This window comes from Atractosteus spatula (assembly GCF_055471065.1).
Source record: "Atractosteus spatula isolate fAtrSpa1 chromosome 10 unlocalized genomic scaffold, fAtrSpa1.hap1 SUPER_10_unloc_3, whole genome shotgun sequence".
NCBI lineage: Eukaryota > Metazoa > Chordata > Actinopteri > Semionotiformes > Lepisosteidae > Atractosteus > Atractosteus spatula.
The window spans coordinates 2,142,134-2,155,230 of NW_028296623.1; the positions used below are offsets into that span (position 1 = coordinate 2,142,134).

The 13,097-nt window shown below is 52.6% G+C and overlaps 5 non-coding genes across 5 annotated transcripts; 2 read left to right on the top strand and 3 right to left on the bottom strand.

The window, feature by feature from the left end:
- Window positions 1-73, bottom strand: trnav-aac (transfer RNA valine (anticodon AAC)). Its single transcript has one exon. It is a non-coding gene; the product is annotated as a tRNA-Val (tRNA).
- A 5,323-nt stretch (window positions 74-5,396) lies between these two features.
- Window positions 5,397-5,469, bottom strand: trnam-cau (transfer RNA methionine (anticodon CAU)). Its single transcript has one exon. It is a non-coding gene; the product is annotated as a tRNA-Met (tRNA).
- A 726-nt stretch (window positions 5,470-6,195) lies between these two features.
- trnah-gug (transfer RNA histidin (anticodon GUG)) lies at window positions 6,196-6,267 on the top strand. The gene has a single exon. It is a non-coding gene; the product is annotated as a tRNA-His (tRNA).
- Window positions 6,268-6,841: 574 nt separating this feature from the next.
- trnav-aac (transfer RNA valine (anticodon AAC)) lies at window positions 6,842-6,914 on the bottom strand. The gene has a single exon. It is a non-coding gene; the product is annotated as a tRNA-Val (tRNA).
- Window positions 6,915-9,590: 2,676 nt separating this feature from the next.
- trnah-gug (transfer RNA histidin (anticodon GUG)) lies at window positions 9,591-9,662 on the top strand. Its single transcript has one exon. It is a non-coding gene; the product is annotated as a tRNA-His (tRNA).
- The last annotated feature ends 3,435 nt before the right edge of the window (window positions 9,663-13,097 follow it).

Below are 13,097 nucleotides of genomic sequence, written 5' to 3' on the forward strand. Positions count from 1 at the left end.
TGTTTCCGCCCGGTCTCGAACCGGGGACCTTTCGCGTGTTAGGCGAACGTGATAGCCGCTACACTACGGAAACCTGCAGGGACCACTGCTGGTGTCTCGCTTGCGTTTCGGGCTGAGAAAGGGACGCGTCACTTTAGGCAGGGGGCGCTGGAGAGAGGAACAAAGGGCGCGATGAAACAAAATGCCGAAACCCGGGATCGAACCAGGGACCTTTAAATCTTCAGTCTAACGCTCTCCCAACTGAGCCATTTCGGCGGTGCACAGAGCACACAGCCACCTGCTCCAGCCTTCCTGTGTTGCGGCATGAGCGCACCAAGAGGAGCGGGAGAGTGTTGCAGGAACGTCACTCAGAAGGAAAGCCACCCAGCTGCGCCCTCTGAGCTCTGTCCAGCGCATCTTCCTCGCATGGACTCCTGCCTGCGACAGGCAGGAAACAATTAGCAAGAACAGAACAGCACCCCATGGGTGTCTCATGACCACACCTTAGGTTGTGACACGTGCAGGTGTGAGGGGTTGCCGGGCTACTCTGGAGCAAAACTTGGGCGGAGGGGCGGCGGGAAAGCAGACAAAGAGGTGACACCTCAAGGTCTGCACAATCACAGCTCTCCGCCGCCCCAGGCTTCCGCTCGATAAGCTACTGGACACACCCGCCCCTCCTCACACAGACCGTGGAAAAGCCCCCGAGTGGGAGGGCTCTCTCTTCCTCCCAGGAGCTCTTGGACACGACGCACAGACAGAGCGCGGGGAGCCGCCGCCTGCAAACACGGCTCCAGGCAGGACTCCACTCCACTCCGCAGGAGCCGCAGAGCAGAGGAGATGGGGGCAGCTTAGCTCCTGTGCAGAGACCTGAGCTGTTGTTGCTGCGGACGCTGTCTTTTCTGTTCTCGGGGTAGGAGTGAATGTTGAGTTGCCCTTTGAAATGAAGCAGAGCACTTCAACGGCACGGGTGTGTGTGTGTGCGTGCGCCCTGGTGATTCTGGGAGACAGATCGAACCTGGGCTAAAAGAGAGGGTGTTTAGCCCTCTTCCATTTGCTAGGAAGAGTTGTACAACCCATTTGTATCTGCTAGGCGGCGCAGTCGTCGTGCACAAAGAACGCTTTGAAAAGCGTCCAAAGCAAGTCATTCCGAGTTGGTCGTTTGTGTTTTCCGTTCAGACGCGAAATGCTGAAATGAACTCTCGGCTCCTCGGTTGTCATTTCTGCTCCGTAAAGGAATCACAGCACGCGTCGCCTTCCAGCACGCTGGGTCGGGACACGATGCCGGGGATCGGCGAGTGCAATGTCTTCCTCGTTAGTATAGTGGTAAGTATCCCCGCCTGTCACACGGGAGACCGGGGTTCGATTCCCCGACGGGGAGTAGAAAGCTTTCCTTTTACCTCCTTAGAGAAAGGACTGCCTTTCACTTCTCTGTTTTCTTTCACAGCGTCGTGCACCTTTTCATTGCTCTCGCTTTCAGAGCCTCCGCACGGCACATGACTCGACATCAGGAAGCACATTGAAGTGAAAGCAGGAAGCCCTGCGACATGGTGAGTGGGTCTGTTCGATGCACAAAGAACGCTTTGATAAGCGTCAAAGGCAAGTCATTCCGAGTTGGTTGTTTGTGTTTTCTGTTCAGACGCGAAATGCTGAAATGATCTCTCGGCTCCTCGGTTGTCATTTCTGCTCCGTAAAGAAATCACAGCACGCGTCGGCTTCCAGCACGGTGGGTCGGGACACGATGCCGGGGGTCAGAGAGGGCGATGTCTTCCTCGTTAGTATAGTGGTGATTATCCCCACCTGTCACGCGGGAGACTGGGGTACATCAATTCAATTCAATTCAACTTTATTGTCATTAAACTTACACAGGTGCATAGTATAATGAAAAGTGTTTCTCATTAGTCACTCAGGTGCAGTATATAAATAGGACATAAGATGAGACAATAGACAGTTACACAATAGCAATAACAGTAACAACATGTAATAACATAACATAAATAACATGTAATCGAAAACTGTGCAAAATTCCGCAAACAAAGAAAATTTAACAGGACAAAAACAGTGCAAGGTAATTCTTGGAACAGTGCAAAAAAAAAAAGGATAGTATGGTTAAAAGTAGTATGGTTAATTAATAAATATTAAATATTATTATGCCTGTTACAATTTTACTGGGCTATCGAGGGGACAGTACAATTTTGGCTTACATGTGTGTGTGTGGTGGTGTAGGAGTACAGTGGTTGTGGGTACAGGAGGATGTTAGGAGAGTTCATAATAAGGTGGAAGGGAGTGGGGGTGTCACCAACTTGACAGCTCTGGGGAAGAAGCTATTTTGGAGTCTAGTTGTGTGCGACTGGAGTGACCGGAACCTTCTGCCAGATGGTAGGGGAACAAACAAGTTATGACCAGGGTGAGTGGGGTCAGACATAATTTTGGTGGCTTTTTTCAGACTCCTGGTGTTGTATATTTCCTGGATGGATGGTAAGGCACTGCCGATGATGTGTTGGGCAGTTTTGACCACCCGCTGTAGTGCCTTACGGTCGGATGCGGTGCAGTTGCCGTACCAGACTGTGATGCAGCTGGTCAGTATGCTCTCCACCGTACATCTGTAGAAATTGGTGAGGATCAGTGGGTGTAGGTGTATTTTCTTCAGCCTTCTCAGGAAGTACAGCCGCTGTTGTGCCTTCTTGATGAGACTGGAGGTGTTCAGTGTCCATGTAAGGTCCTTAGAGATGTGAACGCCTAGGAATTTGAAGTTATTCACCATCTCCACTGCAGACCCTTCTATGTAGATGGGGGAGTGAACTTTTCCTTGTCTTCTGAAGTCAACAATCAGCTCTTTGGTTTTGCTGATGTTGAGACATAGGTTGTTGGTTCGGCACCAGTCTGCGAGTTGTTTTATCTCCTCCCTGTAGGCAGTCTCGTCGTTGTCAGTGATCAAGCCCACGACTGTGGTATCGTCAGCATACTTGGTGATGGTGTTTGTGCTGAACTTAGCAGTACAGTCGTGGGTGAACAGGGAGTAAAGCAGTGGGCTGAGCACACAGCCTTGAGGGGCACCGGTGTTAAGGGTGAGTGTGTTGGAGATGAGGTTGCCAATCCTGACAGTCTGGGGTCTGCTGGTGAGGAAGTCTAGGATCCAGCTGCAGAGGGTTGTATCTAAACCTAGAGCCCTGAGTTTGGTAGAAAGTTTTATGGGTATGATGGTGTTAAATGCTGAGCTGAAGTCAATGAACAGCATTCTTGTATAGGTGTTCCTTTTATCCAGGTGGGTTAGTGTGGTGTGTAAAGCTATGGAGATTGCATCCTCTGTGGAGCGGTTTGTGCGATAGGCAAACTGTAGAGGATCCAGTGTTTTTGGAATGCTGGCTTTAATGTGCGGAATAAGTAGTTTTTCAAAGCACTTCATTATGATGGGGGTGAGTGCAATAGGGCGGTAGTCGTTTAGGCATGTGGGGGCTGATTTTTTCGGTACTGGCACGATGGTGGTTGTCTTGAAGCAGCTAGGTACAGTGGCCTGGGCCAAGGACAGGTTGAAGATGTCGGTACAGACATCAGCTATCTGCCAGGCACATGTTCTGAGTACCAGGCCAGGGATACCATCAGGTCCAGCAGCTTTCTGTGTGTTCACTCTACTTAGTGATTTCCACACATCTAGCTTCGATAGTGTGGGGGGTGGGGTGGTAGGGGAGTCAGTGGTCCAGGTGGCTGGTTCAGGGTTTTGAGCTTCGAAGCGTGCATAGAAGGTGTTAAGCTTGTTTGGGAGAGAGGGGTCAGTAGCGCTTACAGGGCTTGTTTTGCTCCTGTAGCTTGTGATTGTATTTATGTCTTGCCACATGCGTCGTGGGTTAGTGTTGGTGTTGTAGTGGTGTTCTATCTGGGATTTGTACTGTTTCTTGGCAGATTTTATGCCAGCTCTTAATTCTTTCCTAGCCCCTCTCAGTTCTTCCTCATTACCAGATTTGAAGGCTGCATCACGGGCTTTAAGCAGGGAGCGGATCTCAGTGTTCATCCAAGGTTTTTGATTCGGGAGTTTGCGTATCTTTTTAACGCTCACCACATCATCAGCACATTTGCTGATGTAGCTAGTGACTGCTGATGCATACATATCAATATCAGTGTGGGATCCATGGGAGGCTGCATCTTTGAACACACTCCAGTCTGTGCACTCAAAACAGTTCTGAAGCATTGATTCTGCCTCTTTGGTCCATGTTTTTACAGTTATAACTGGAGCCTTGGTGCGTTTGAGAAGTCGTCTGTAGGCTGGGAGTAGGAACAGGGAGATGTGGTCAGATTGTCCAAGAGGGGGGTGAGGTACTGCTTTGTAAGCACCGGGTACATTAGTATAAACTAGGTCAAGTGTGTTGTTTCCCCTGGTGGGGCAGTCAACGTGTTGGTTGTAGCTAGGCAGGACTGATTTCAGATTTCCATGATTAAAATCACCTGCAATAATAAATACACCATCAGGGTGTGCTGATTCTTGTTTACTAATAGCTTTGGACAGCATTTTGACTGCTTCCTTAGCATTAGCGTTAGGAGGTATGTATACAGCAGTAATAATGACCGACGTGAATTCCCTAGGTAGGTAGAAGGGTCGGCATTTTACCATTAAATATTCTAAGTCGGGTGAGCAGTGGATAGCGATTTCTGTAGTATCTCTGCACCATGCTTGGTTGACATAAATACACAGACCTCCTCCTTTATTTTTACCAGAGGCGGCTGTTCTGTCCGACCGGAGAGTTAAAAAATCATCAAGCTGAATGGCGGAGTCCGGTATGTTGTTGTGAAGCCACGTTTCCGTAAACACAAGAGTGCAGCAGTTTTTTATTTCCTGGCGAGTAGTGAGCCTGAGTTTTATTTCGTCCAGTTTGTTGTCTAGGGACCGTACGTTAGCGAGGAACAGGCTGGGTATAGGTGGTCTGTTCCGCTGTTCTTTTAGTCTTATTTGCAGCCCGGCTCTCTTACCGCGTTTCTGTTTGCGCTCGCACCGCTTGCGCCGTCTCCTCTCCCGGCGGACACGGTCAGGTGGCTCCGCGGCTTCCGGGTCTGCGGTGTAGAGGATGGACGAGCTGATGTAATCCAGGTCGAGCGAACTAAAGGAGAAATCCCTGCAGTTGTTTCTGATGTCCAGTAATGTTTTCCGGTCGTAGGAGAAGTAAGCTTCAGTGTTTTGAGTAAATAACGTGACAAAAAACGTAAGAATAACGAACAAAAAGGACCATTGTTTGAGAGCTAATGAAGCCGCTGCGTCCATGCGCGCCGCCATCTTGATTAAAAAGGACGCGCATTGGAGTGAAAGCAGGATGCGCTGCGACATGCACTGTGCAGATCCCGCCACACTAAGAGGTGAGTGGGTCTGTTCGATCACAGCGCTAGGCGAATCCCCAATCCCCTTTTGTGCGTGGCGACAAAAGAAGCCGCTCTGTTTCCACCCGGTTTCGAACCAGGGACCTTTCGCGTATGAGGCAAACGTGATAACCACTACACTACGGAAATGGTGGCAAACCCTGCCCAGCGGCCCAGTGCTGAGTTTCGCCAATGCGATTCAGCTGCTTCCAGTGCCTTTATTAAAGTGCGCTGATGGACCGTGCTCTCTCTCCAGAGACCAGCACGCCTGTCATGGACGGAGCAGGAAAGGCGGCGCCACATTCTACAGCCCTCTCCACGCAATCGACGAAATCGGGCCACTGAAGTGGAGAAAATCGCCTCTCCAGAAAGTGCAAATATCATCTTGGAGAGTATAAATCCTATTGCCAAAGGCCAGCCCTGTCTACCAGAGTAACCCTCCCACCTCCTGCAGCGATGATCAGCTCGTCTCACACGCGAGAAGTCTTCGGTTGGAAACAAGCGCCCCCTCTTCTCGCGCGTTTTGCACGTTCGAGTGCTTTTAATGCGGCTCCTTCGTACACGGTGCTGATCTTTTGGAAAGCAGGAGGCAAAACTGACACGTTCCCATACCGGGAGTCAAACCCGGGCCGCCTGGGTGAAAACCAGGAATCCTAAACGCTAGACCATATGGGAGCACACAACCCCGCTGTTCCGGGCATCATGCAAGCAAACTACATAAATATGAGAAAACACGCAAGAGAGTTGTCACTCAGAGTGTCGAAGGGTCGATGTATACTGGGGCTCAGTTGAAATGCAACGTCAGGACTTTGCCGAATTAGGCCACACGAAGAGAGCACAGCCTTTTCCACCCTGCCGTGTGTGTATCGGTAACTCGCCGTGATCGTATAGTGGTCAGTACTTTGCGTTGTGGCCGCAACAACCCCGGTTCGAATCCGGGTCACGGCAGAATAGGGGCGTCCGCTTTTACTACTTGCGCGAATGAAGGCAAAAAAAAGCCAATCGATGTGAACGAACGGCGCTTTACAGAGGAGTACTGCCTGACTGGATCGTTGATGAACGACAGAGGCCACTCCGACCTCTTCTCGGTTTTCTTCAATGACTTACTAAGGATCTTCTTCACATTCGCCCATGCAGGGGAAGCCAGTTACACCAAAGCAAACGCAGGAAAGTGCATTTCAAGCAGAGACCAGGAGGGACTTGTTTACACCGAGAGTGGTCGGAGAATGGAACAATGCGCCCAGCTCTGTTGCTGGAGCCGATTCTTGATGAGATCTTGGGCTCACTAAGAGGCCCCCGCTGGATGCTAATCTTTCTGTTGTTCTTGCAGGTCCTGCGCTGCTTTTGAGCCGACAGAGCTCGTCCTGGTCTGTCGGCACAGCCCAATTGCAAATGATCGGCTCCGCGTACAGAAGGAACGTGCGTTTGGTACAAGAGTGCATGAAGGGACCGGAAATACATTGGGAACAAATGACCGGTCGCTCAAGACCTCTGTGAAGTACAGGAGCGTGCAAAAAGAGGCTGTTTCCGCCCGGTCTCGAACCGGGGACCTTTCGCGTGTTAGGCGAACGTGATAGCCGCTACACTACGGAAACCTGCAGGGACCGCTGCTGGTGTCTCGCTTGCGTTTCGGGCTAAGAAATGGACGCGTCACTTTAGGCAGGGGGCGCTGGAGAGAGGAACAAAGGGCGCGATGAAACAAAATGCCGAAACCCGGGATTGAACCAGGGACCTTTAGGGCTTCAGTCTAACGCTCTCCCAACTGAGCCATTTCGGCGGTGCACAGAGCACACAGCCACCTGCTCCAGCCTTCCTGTGTTGCGGCATGAGCGCACCAAGAGGAGCGGGAGAGTGTTGCAGGAACGTTACTCAGAAGGAAAGCCACCCAGCTGCGCCCTCTGAGCTCTGTCCAGCGCATCTTCCTCGCATGGACTCCTGCCTGCGACAGGCAGGAAACAATTAGCAAGAACAGAACAGCACCCCATGGGTGTCTCATGACCACACCTTAGGTTGTGACACGTGCAGGTGTGAGGGGTTGCCGGGCTACTCTGGAGCAGAGCTTGGGCGGAGGGGCGGCGGGAAAGCAGACAAAGAGGTGACACCTCAAGGTCTGCACGATCACAGCTCTCCGCCGCCCCAGGCTTCCGCTCGATAAGCTACTGGACACACCCGCCCCTCCTCACACAGACCGTGGAAAAGCCCCCGAGTGGGAGGGCTCTCTCTTCCTCCCAGGAGCTCTTGGACACGACGCACAGACAGAGCGCGGGGAGCCGCCGCCTGCAAACACGGCTCCAGGCAGGACTCCACTCCACTCCGCAGGAGCCGCAGAGCAGAGGAGATGGGGGCAGCTTAGCTCCTGTGCAGAGACCTGAGCTGTTGTTGCTGCAGACGCTGTCTTTTCTGTTCTCGGGGTAGGAGTGAATGTTGAGTTGCCCTTTGAAATGAAGCAGAGCACTTCAACGGCACGGGTGTGTGTGTGTGCGTGCGCCCTGGTGATTCTGGGAGACAGATCGAACCTGGGCTAAAAGAGAGGGTGTTTAGCCCTCTTCCATTTGCTAGTTCAGAGTTGTACAACCCATTTGTATCTGCTAGGCGGCGCAGTCGTCGTGCACAAAGAACGCTTTGAAAAGCGTCCAAAGCAAGTCATTCCGAGTTGGTCGTTTGTGTTTTCCGTTCAGACGCGAAATGCTGAAATGAACTCTCGGCTCCTCGGTTGTCATTTCTGCTCCGTAAAGGAATCACAGCACGCGTCGCCTTCCAGCATGCTGGGTCGGGACACGATGCCGGGGATCGGCGAGGGCGATGTCTTCTTCGTTAGTATAGTGGCAAGTATCCCCGCCTGTCACGCGGGAGACCGGGGTTCGATTCCCTGACGGGGAGTAGAAAGCTTTCCTTTTACCTCCTTAGAGAAAGGACTGCCTTTCACTTCTCTGTTTTCTTTCACAGCGTCGTGCACCTTTTCATTGCTCTCGCTTTCAGAGCCTCCGCACGGCACACGACTCGACATCAGGAAGCACATTGAAGTGAAAGCAGGAAGCCCTGCGACATGGTGAGTGGGTCTGTTCGATGCACAAAGAACGCTTTGATAAGCGTCAAAGGCAAGTCATTCCGAGTTGGTCGTTTGTGTTTTCTGTTCAGACGCGAAATGCTGAAATGATCTCTCGGCTCCTCGGTTGTCATTTCTGCTCCGTAAAGAAATCACAGCACGCGTCGGCTTCCAGCACGGTGGGTCGGGACACGATGCCGGGGGTCGGAGAGGGCGATGTCTTCCTCGTTAGTATAGTGGTGATTATCCCCACCTGTCACGCGGGAGACTGGGGTACATCAGGACGCGCATTGGAGTGAAAGCAGGATGCGCTGCGACATGCACTGTGCAGATCCCGCCACACTAAGAGGTGAGTGGGTCTGTTCGATCACTGCGCTAGGCGAATCCCCAATCTCCTTTTGTGCGTGGCGACAAAAGAAGCCTGTCTGTTTCCGCCTGGTTTCGAACCGGGTACCTTTCGCGGGTGAGTCAAACGTGATAACCACTACACTACGGAAACGGTGGTGAACCCTGCCCAGCGGCCCAGCGCTGAGTTTCGCCAATGCGATTCAGCTGCTTCCAGTGCCTTTATTAAAGTGCGCTGATGGACCGTGCTCTCTCTCCAGAGACCAGCACGCCTGTCATGGACGGAGCAGGAAAGGCGGCGCCACATTCTACAGCCCTCTCCACGCAATCGACGAAATCGGGCCACTGAAGTGGAGAAAATCGCCTCTCCAGAAAGTGCAAATATCATCTTGGAGAGTATAAATCCTATTGCCAAAGGCCAGCCCTGTCTACCAGAGTAACCCTCCCACCTCCTGCAGCGATGTTCAGCTCGTCTCACACGCGAGAAGTCTTCGGTTGGAAACAAGCGCCCCCTCTTCTCGCGCGTTTTGCACGTTCGAGTGCTTTTAATGCGGCTCCTTCGTACACGGTGCTGATCTTTTGGAAAGCAGGAGGCAAAACTGACACGTTCCCATACCGGGAGTCAAACCCGGGCCGCCTGGGTGAAAACCAGGAATCCTAAACGCTAGACCATATGGGAGCACACAACCCCGCTGTTCCGGGCATCATGCAAGCAAACTACATAAATATGAGAAAACACGCAAGAGAGTTGTCACTCAGAGTGTCGAAGGGTCGATGTATACTGGGGCTCAGTTGAAATGCAACGTCAGGACTTTGCCGAATTAGGTCACACGAAGAGAGCACAGCCTTTTCCGCCCTGCAGTGTGTGTATCGGTAACTCGCCGTGATCGTATAGTGGTCAGTACTTTGCGTTGTGGCCGCAACAACCCCGGTTCGAATCCGGGTCACGGCAGAATAGGGGCGTCTGCTTTTACTACTTGCATGAATGAAGGCAAAAAAAAGCCAATCGATGTGAACGAACGGCGCTTTACAGAGGAGTACTGCCTGACTGGATCGTTGATGAACGACAGAGGCCACTCCGACCTCTTCTCGGTTTTCTTCAATGACTTACTAAGGATCTTCTTCACATTCGCCCATGCAGGGGAAGCCAGTTACACCAAAGCAAATGCAGGAAAGTGCATTTCAAGCAGAGACCAGGAGGGACTTGTTTACACCGAGAGTGGTCGGAGAATGGAACAATGCGCCCAGCCCTGTTGCTGGAGCCGATTCTTGATGAGATCTTGGGCTCACTAAGAGGCCCCCACTGGATGCTAATCTTTCTGTTGTTCTTGCAGGTCCTGCGCTGCTTTTGAGCCGACAGAGCTCGTCCTGGTCTGTCGGCACAGCCCAATTGCAAATGATCGGCTCCGCGTACAGAAGGAACGTGCGTTTGGTACAAGAGTGCATGAAGGGACCGGAAATACATTGGGAACAAATGACCGGTCGCTCAAGACCTCTGTGAAGTACAGGAGCGTGCAAAAAGAGGCTGTTTCCGCTCGGTCTCGAACCGGGGACCTTTCGCGTGTTAGGCGAACGTGATAGCCGCTACACTACGGAAACCTGCAGGGACCGCTGCTGGTGTCTCGCTTGCGTTTCGGGCTGAGAAAGGGACGCGTCACTTTAGGCAGGGGGCGCTGGAGAGAGGAACAAAGGGCGCGATGAAACAAAATACCGAAACCCGGGATCGAACCAGGGACCTTTAGATCTTCAGTCTAACGCTCTCCCAACTGAGCCATTTCGGCGGTGCACTGAGCCCACAGCCACCTGCTCCAGCCTTCCTGTGTTGCGGCATGAGCGCACCAAGAGGAGCGGGAGAGTGTTGCAAGAACGTCACTCAGAAGGAAAGCCACCCAGCTGCGCCCTCTGAGCTCTGTCCAGCGCATCTTCCTCGCATGGACTCCTGCCTGCGACAGGCAGGAAACAATTAGCAAGAACAGAACAGCACCCCATGGGTGTCTCATGACCACACCTTAGGTTGTGACACGTGCAGGTGTGAGGGGTTGCCGGGCTACTCTGGAGCAAAACTTGGGCGGAGGGGCGGCGGGAAAGCAGACAAAGAGGTGACACCTCAAGGTCTGCACGATCACAGCTCTCCGCCACCCCAGGCTTCCGCTCGATAAACTACTGGACACACCCGCCCCTCCTCACACAGACCGTGGAAAAGCCCCCGAGTGGGAGGGCTCTCTCTTCCTCCCAGGAGCTCTTGGACACGACTCACAGACAGAGCGCGGAGAGCCGCCGCCTGCAAACACGGCTCCAGGCAGGACTCCACTCCACTCCGCAGGAGCCGCAGAGCAGATGGGGGCAGCTTAGCTCCTGTGCAGAGACCTGAGCTGTTGTTGCTGCGGACGCTGTCTTTTCTGTTCTCGGGGTAGGAGTGAATGTTGAGCTGCCCTTTGAAATGAAGCAGAGCACTTCAACGGCACGGGTGTGTGTGTGTGCGTGCGCCCTGGTGATTCTGGGAGACAGATCGAACCTGGGCTAAAAGAAAGGGTGTTTAGCCCTCTTCCATTTGCTAGTGCAGAGTTGTACAACCCATTTGTATCTGCTAGGCGGCGCAGTCGTCGTGCACAAAGAACGCTTTGAAAAGCGTCCAAAGCAAGTCATTCCGAGTTGGTCGTTTGTGTTTTCCGTTCAGACGCGAAATGCTGAAATGAACTCTCGGCTCCTCGGTTGTCATTTCTGCTCCGTAAAGGAATCACAGCACGCGTCGCCTTCCAGCACGCTGGGTCGGGACACGATGCCGGGGATCGGCGAATGCAATGTATTCCTTGTTAGTATAGTGGCAAGTGTCCCCGCCTGTCATGCGGGATACCGGGGTTCAATTCCCCGAGCGTGAGTAGAAAGCTTTCATTTTACCTCCTTAGAGAAAAGACTGCCTTTCACTTCTCTGTTTTCTTTCACAGCGTCATGCACCTTTTCATTGCTCTCGCTTTCAGAGCCTCCGCACGGCACACGACTCGACATCAGGAAGCACATTGAAGTGAAAGCTGGAAGCCCTGCGACATGGTGAGTGGGTCTGTTCGATGCACAAAGAACGCTTTGATAAGCGTCAAAGGCAAGTCATTCCGAGTTGGTCGTTTGTGTTTTCTGTTCAGACGCGAAATGCTGAAATGATCTCTCGGCTCCTCGGTTGTCATTTCTGCTCCGTAAAGAAATCACAGCACGCGTCGGCTTCCAGCACGGTGGGTCGGGACACGATGCCGGGGGTCGGAGAGGGCGATGTCTTCCTCGTTAGTATAGTGGTGATTATCCCCACCTGTCACGCGGGAGACTGGGGTACATCAGGACGCGCATTGGAGTGAAAGCAGGATGCGCTGCGACATGCACTGTGCAGATCCCGCCACACTAAGAGGTGAGTGGGTCTGTTCGACCACAGCCCTAGGCGAATCCCCAATCCCCTTTTGTGCGTGGCGACAAAAGAAGCTGGTCTGTTTCCGCCCGGTTTCGAAACGGGGACCTTTCGCGTGTGAGGCAAACGTGATAACCACTACACTACGGAAACGGTGGCAAACCTTGCCCAGCGGCCCAGTGCTGAGTTTCGCCAATGCGATTCAGCTGCTTCCAGTGCCTTTATTAAAGCGCGCTGATGGACCGTGCTCTCTCTCCAGAGAACAGCACGCCTGTCATGGACGGAGCAGGAAAGGCGGCGCCACATTCTACAGCCCTCTCCACGCAATCGACGAAATCGGGCCACTGAAGTGGAGAAAATCGCCTCTCCAGAAAGTGCAAATATCATCTTGGAGAGTATAAATCCTATTGCCAAAGGCCAGCCCTGTCTACCAGAGTAACCCTCCCACCTCCTGCAGCGATGATCAGCTCGTCTCACACGCGAGAAGTCTTCGGTTGGAAACAAGCGCCCCCTCTTCTCGCGCGTTTTGCACGTTCGAGTGCTTTTAATGCGGCTCCTTCGTACACGGTGCTGATCTTTTGGAAAGCAGGAGGCAAAACTGACACGTTCCCATACCGGGCCGCCTGGGTGAAAACCAGGAATCCTAAACGCTAGACCATATGGGAGCACACAACCCCGCTGTTCCGGGCATCATGCAAGCAAACTACATAAATATGAGAAAACACGCAAGAGAGTTGTCACTCAGAGTGTCGAAGGGTCGATGTATACTGGGGCTCAGTTGAAATGCAACGTCAGGACTTTGCCGAATTAGGTCACACGAAGAGAGCACAGCCTTTTCTGCCCTGCCGTGTGTGTATCGGTAACTCGCCGTGATCGTATAGTGGTCAGTACTTTGCGTTGTGGCCGCAACAACCCCGGCTCGAATCCGGGTCACGGCAGAATAGGGGTGTCTGCTTTTACTACTTGCGCGAATGAAGGCAAAAAAAAGCCAATCGA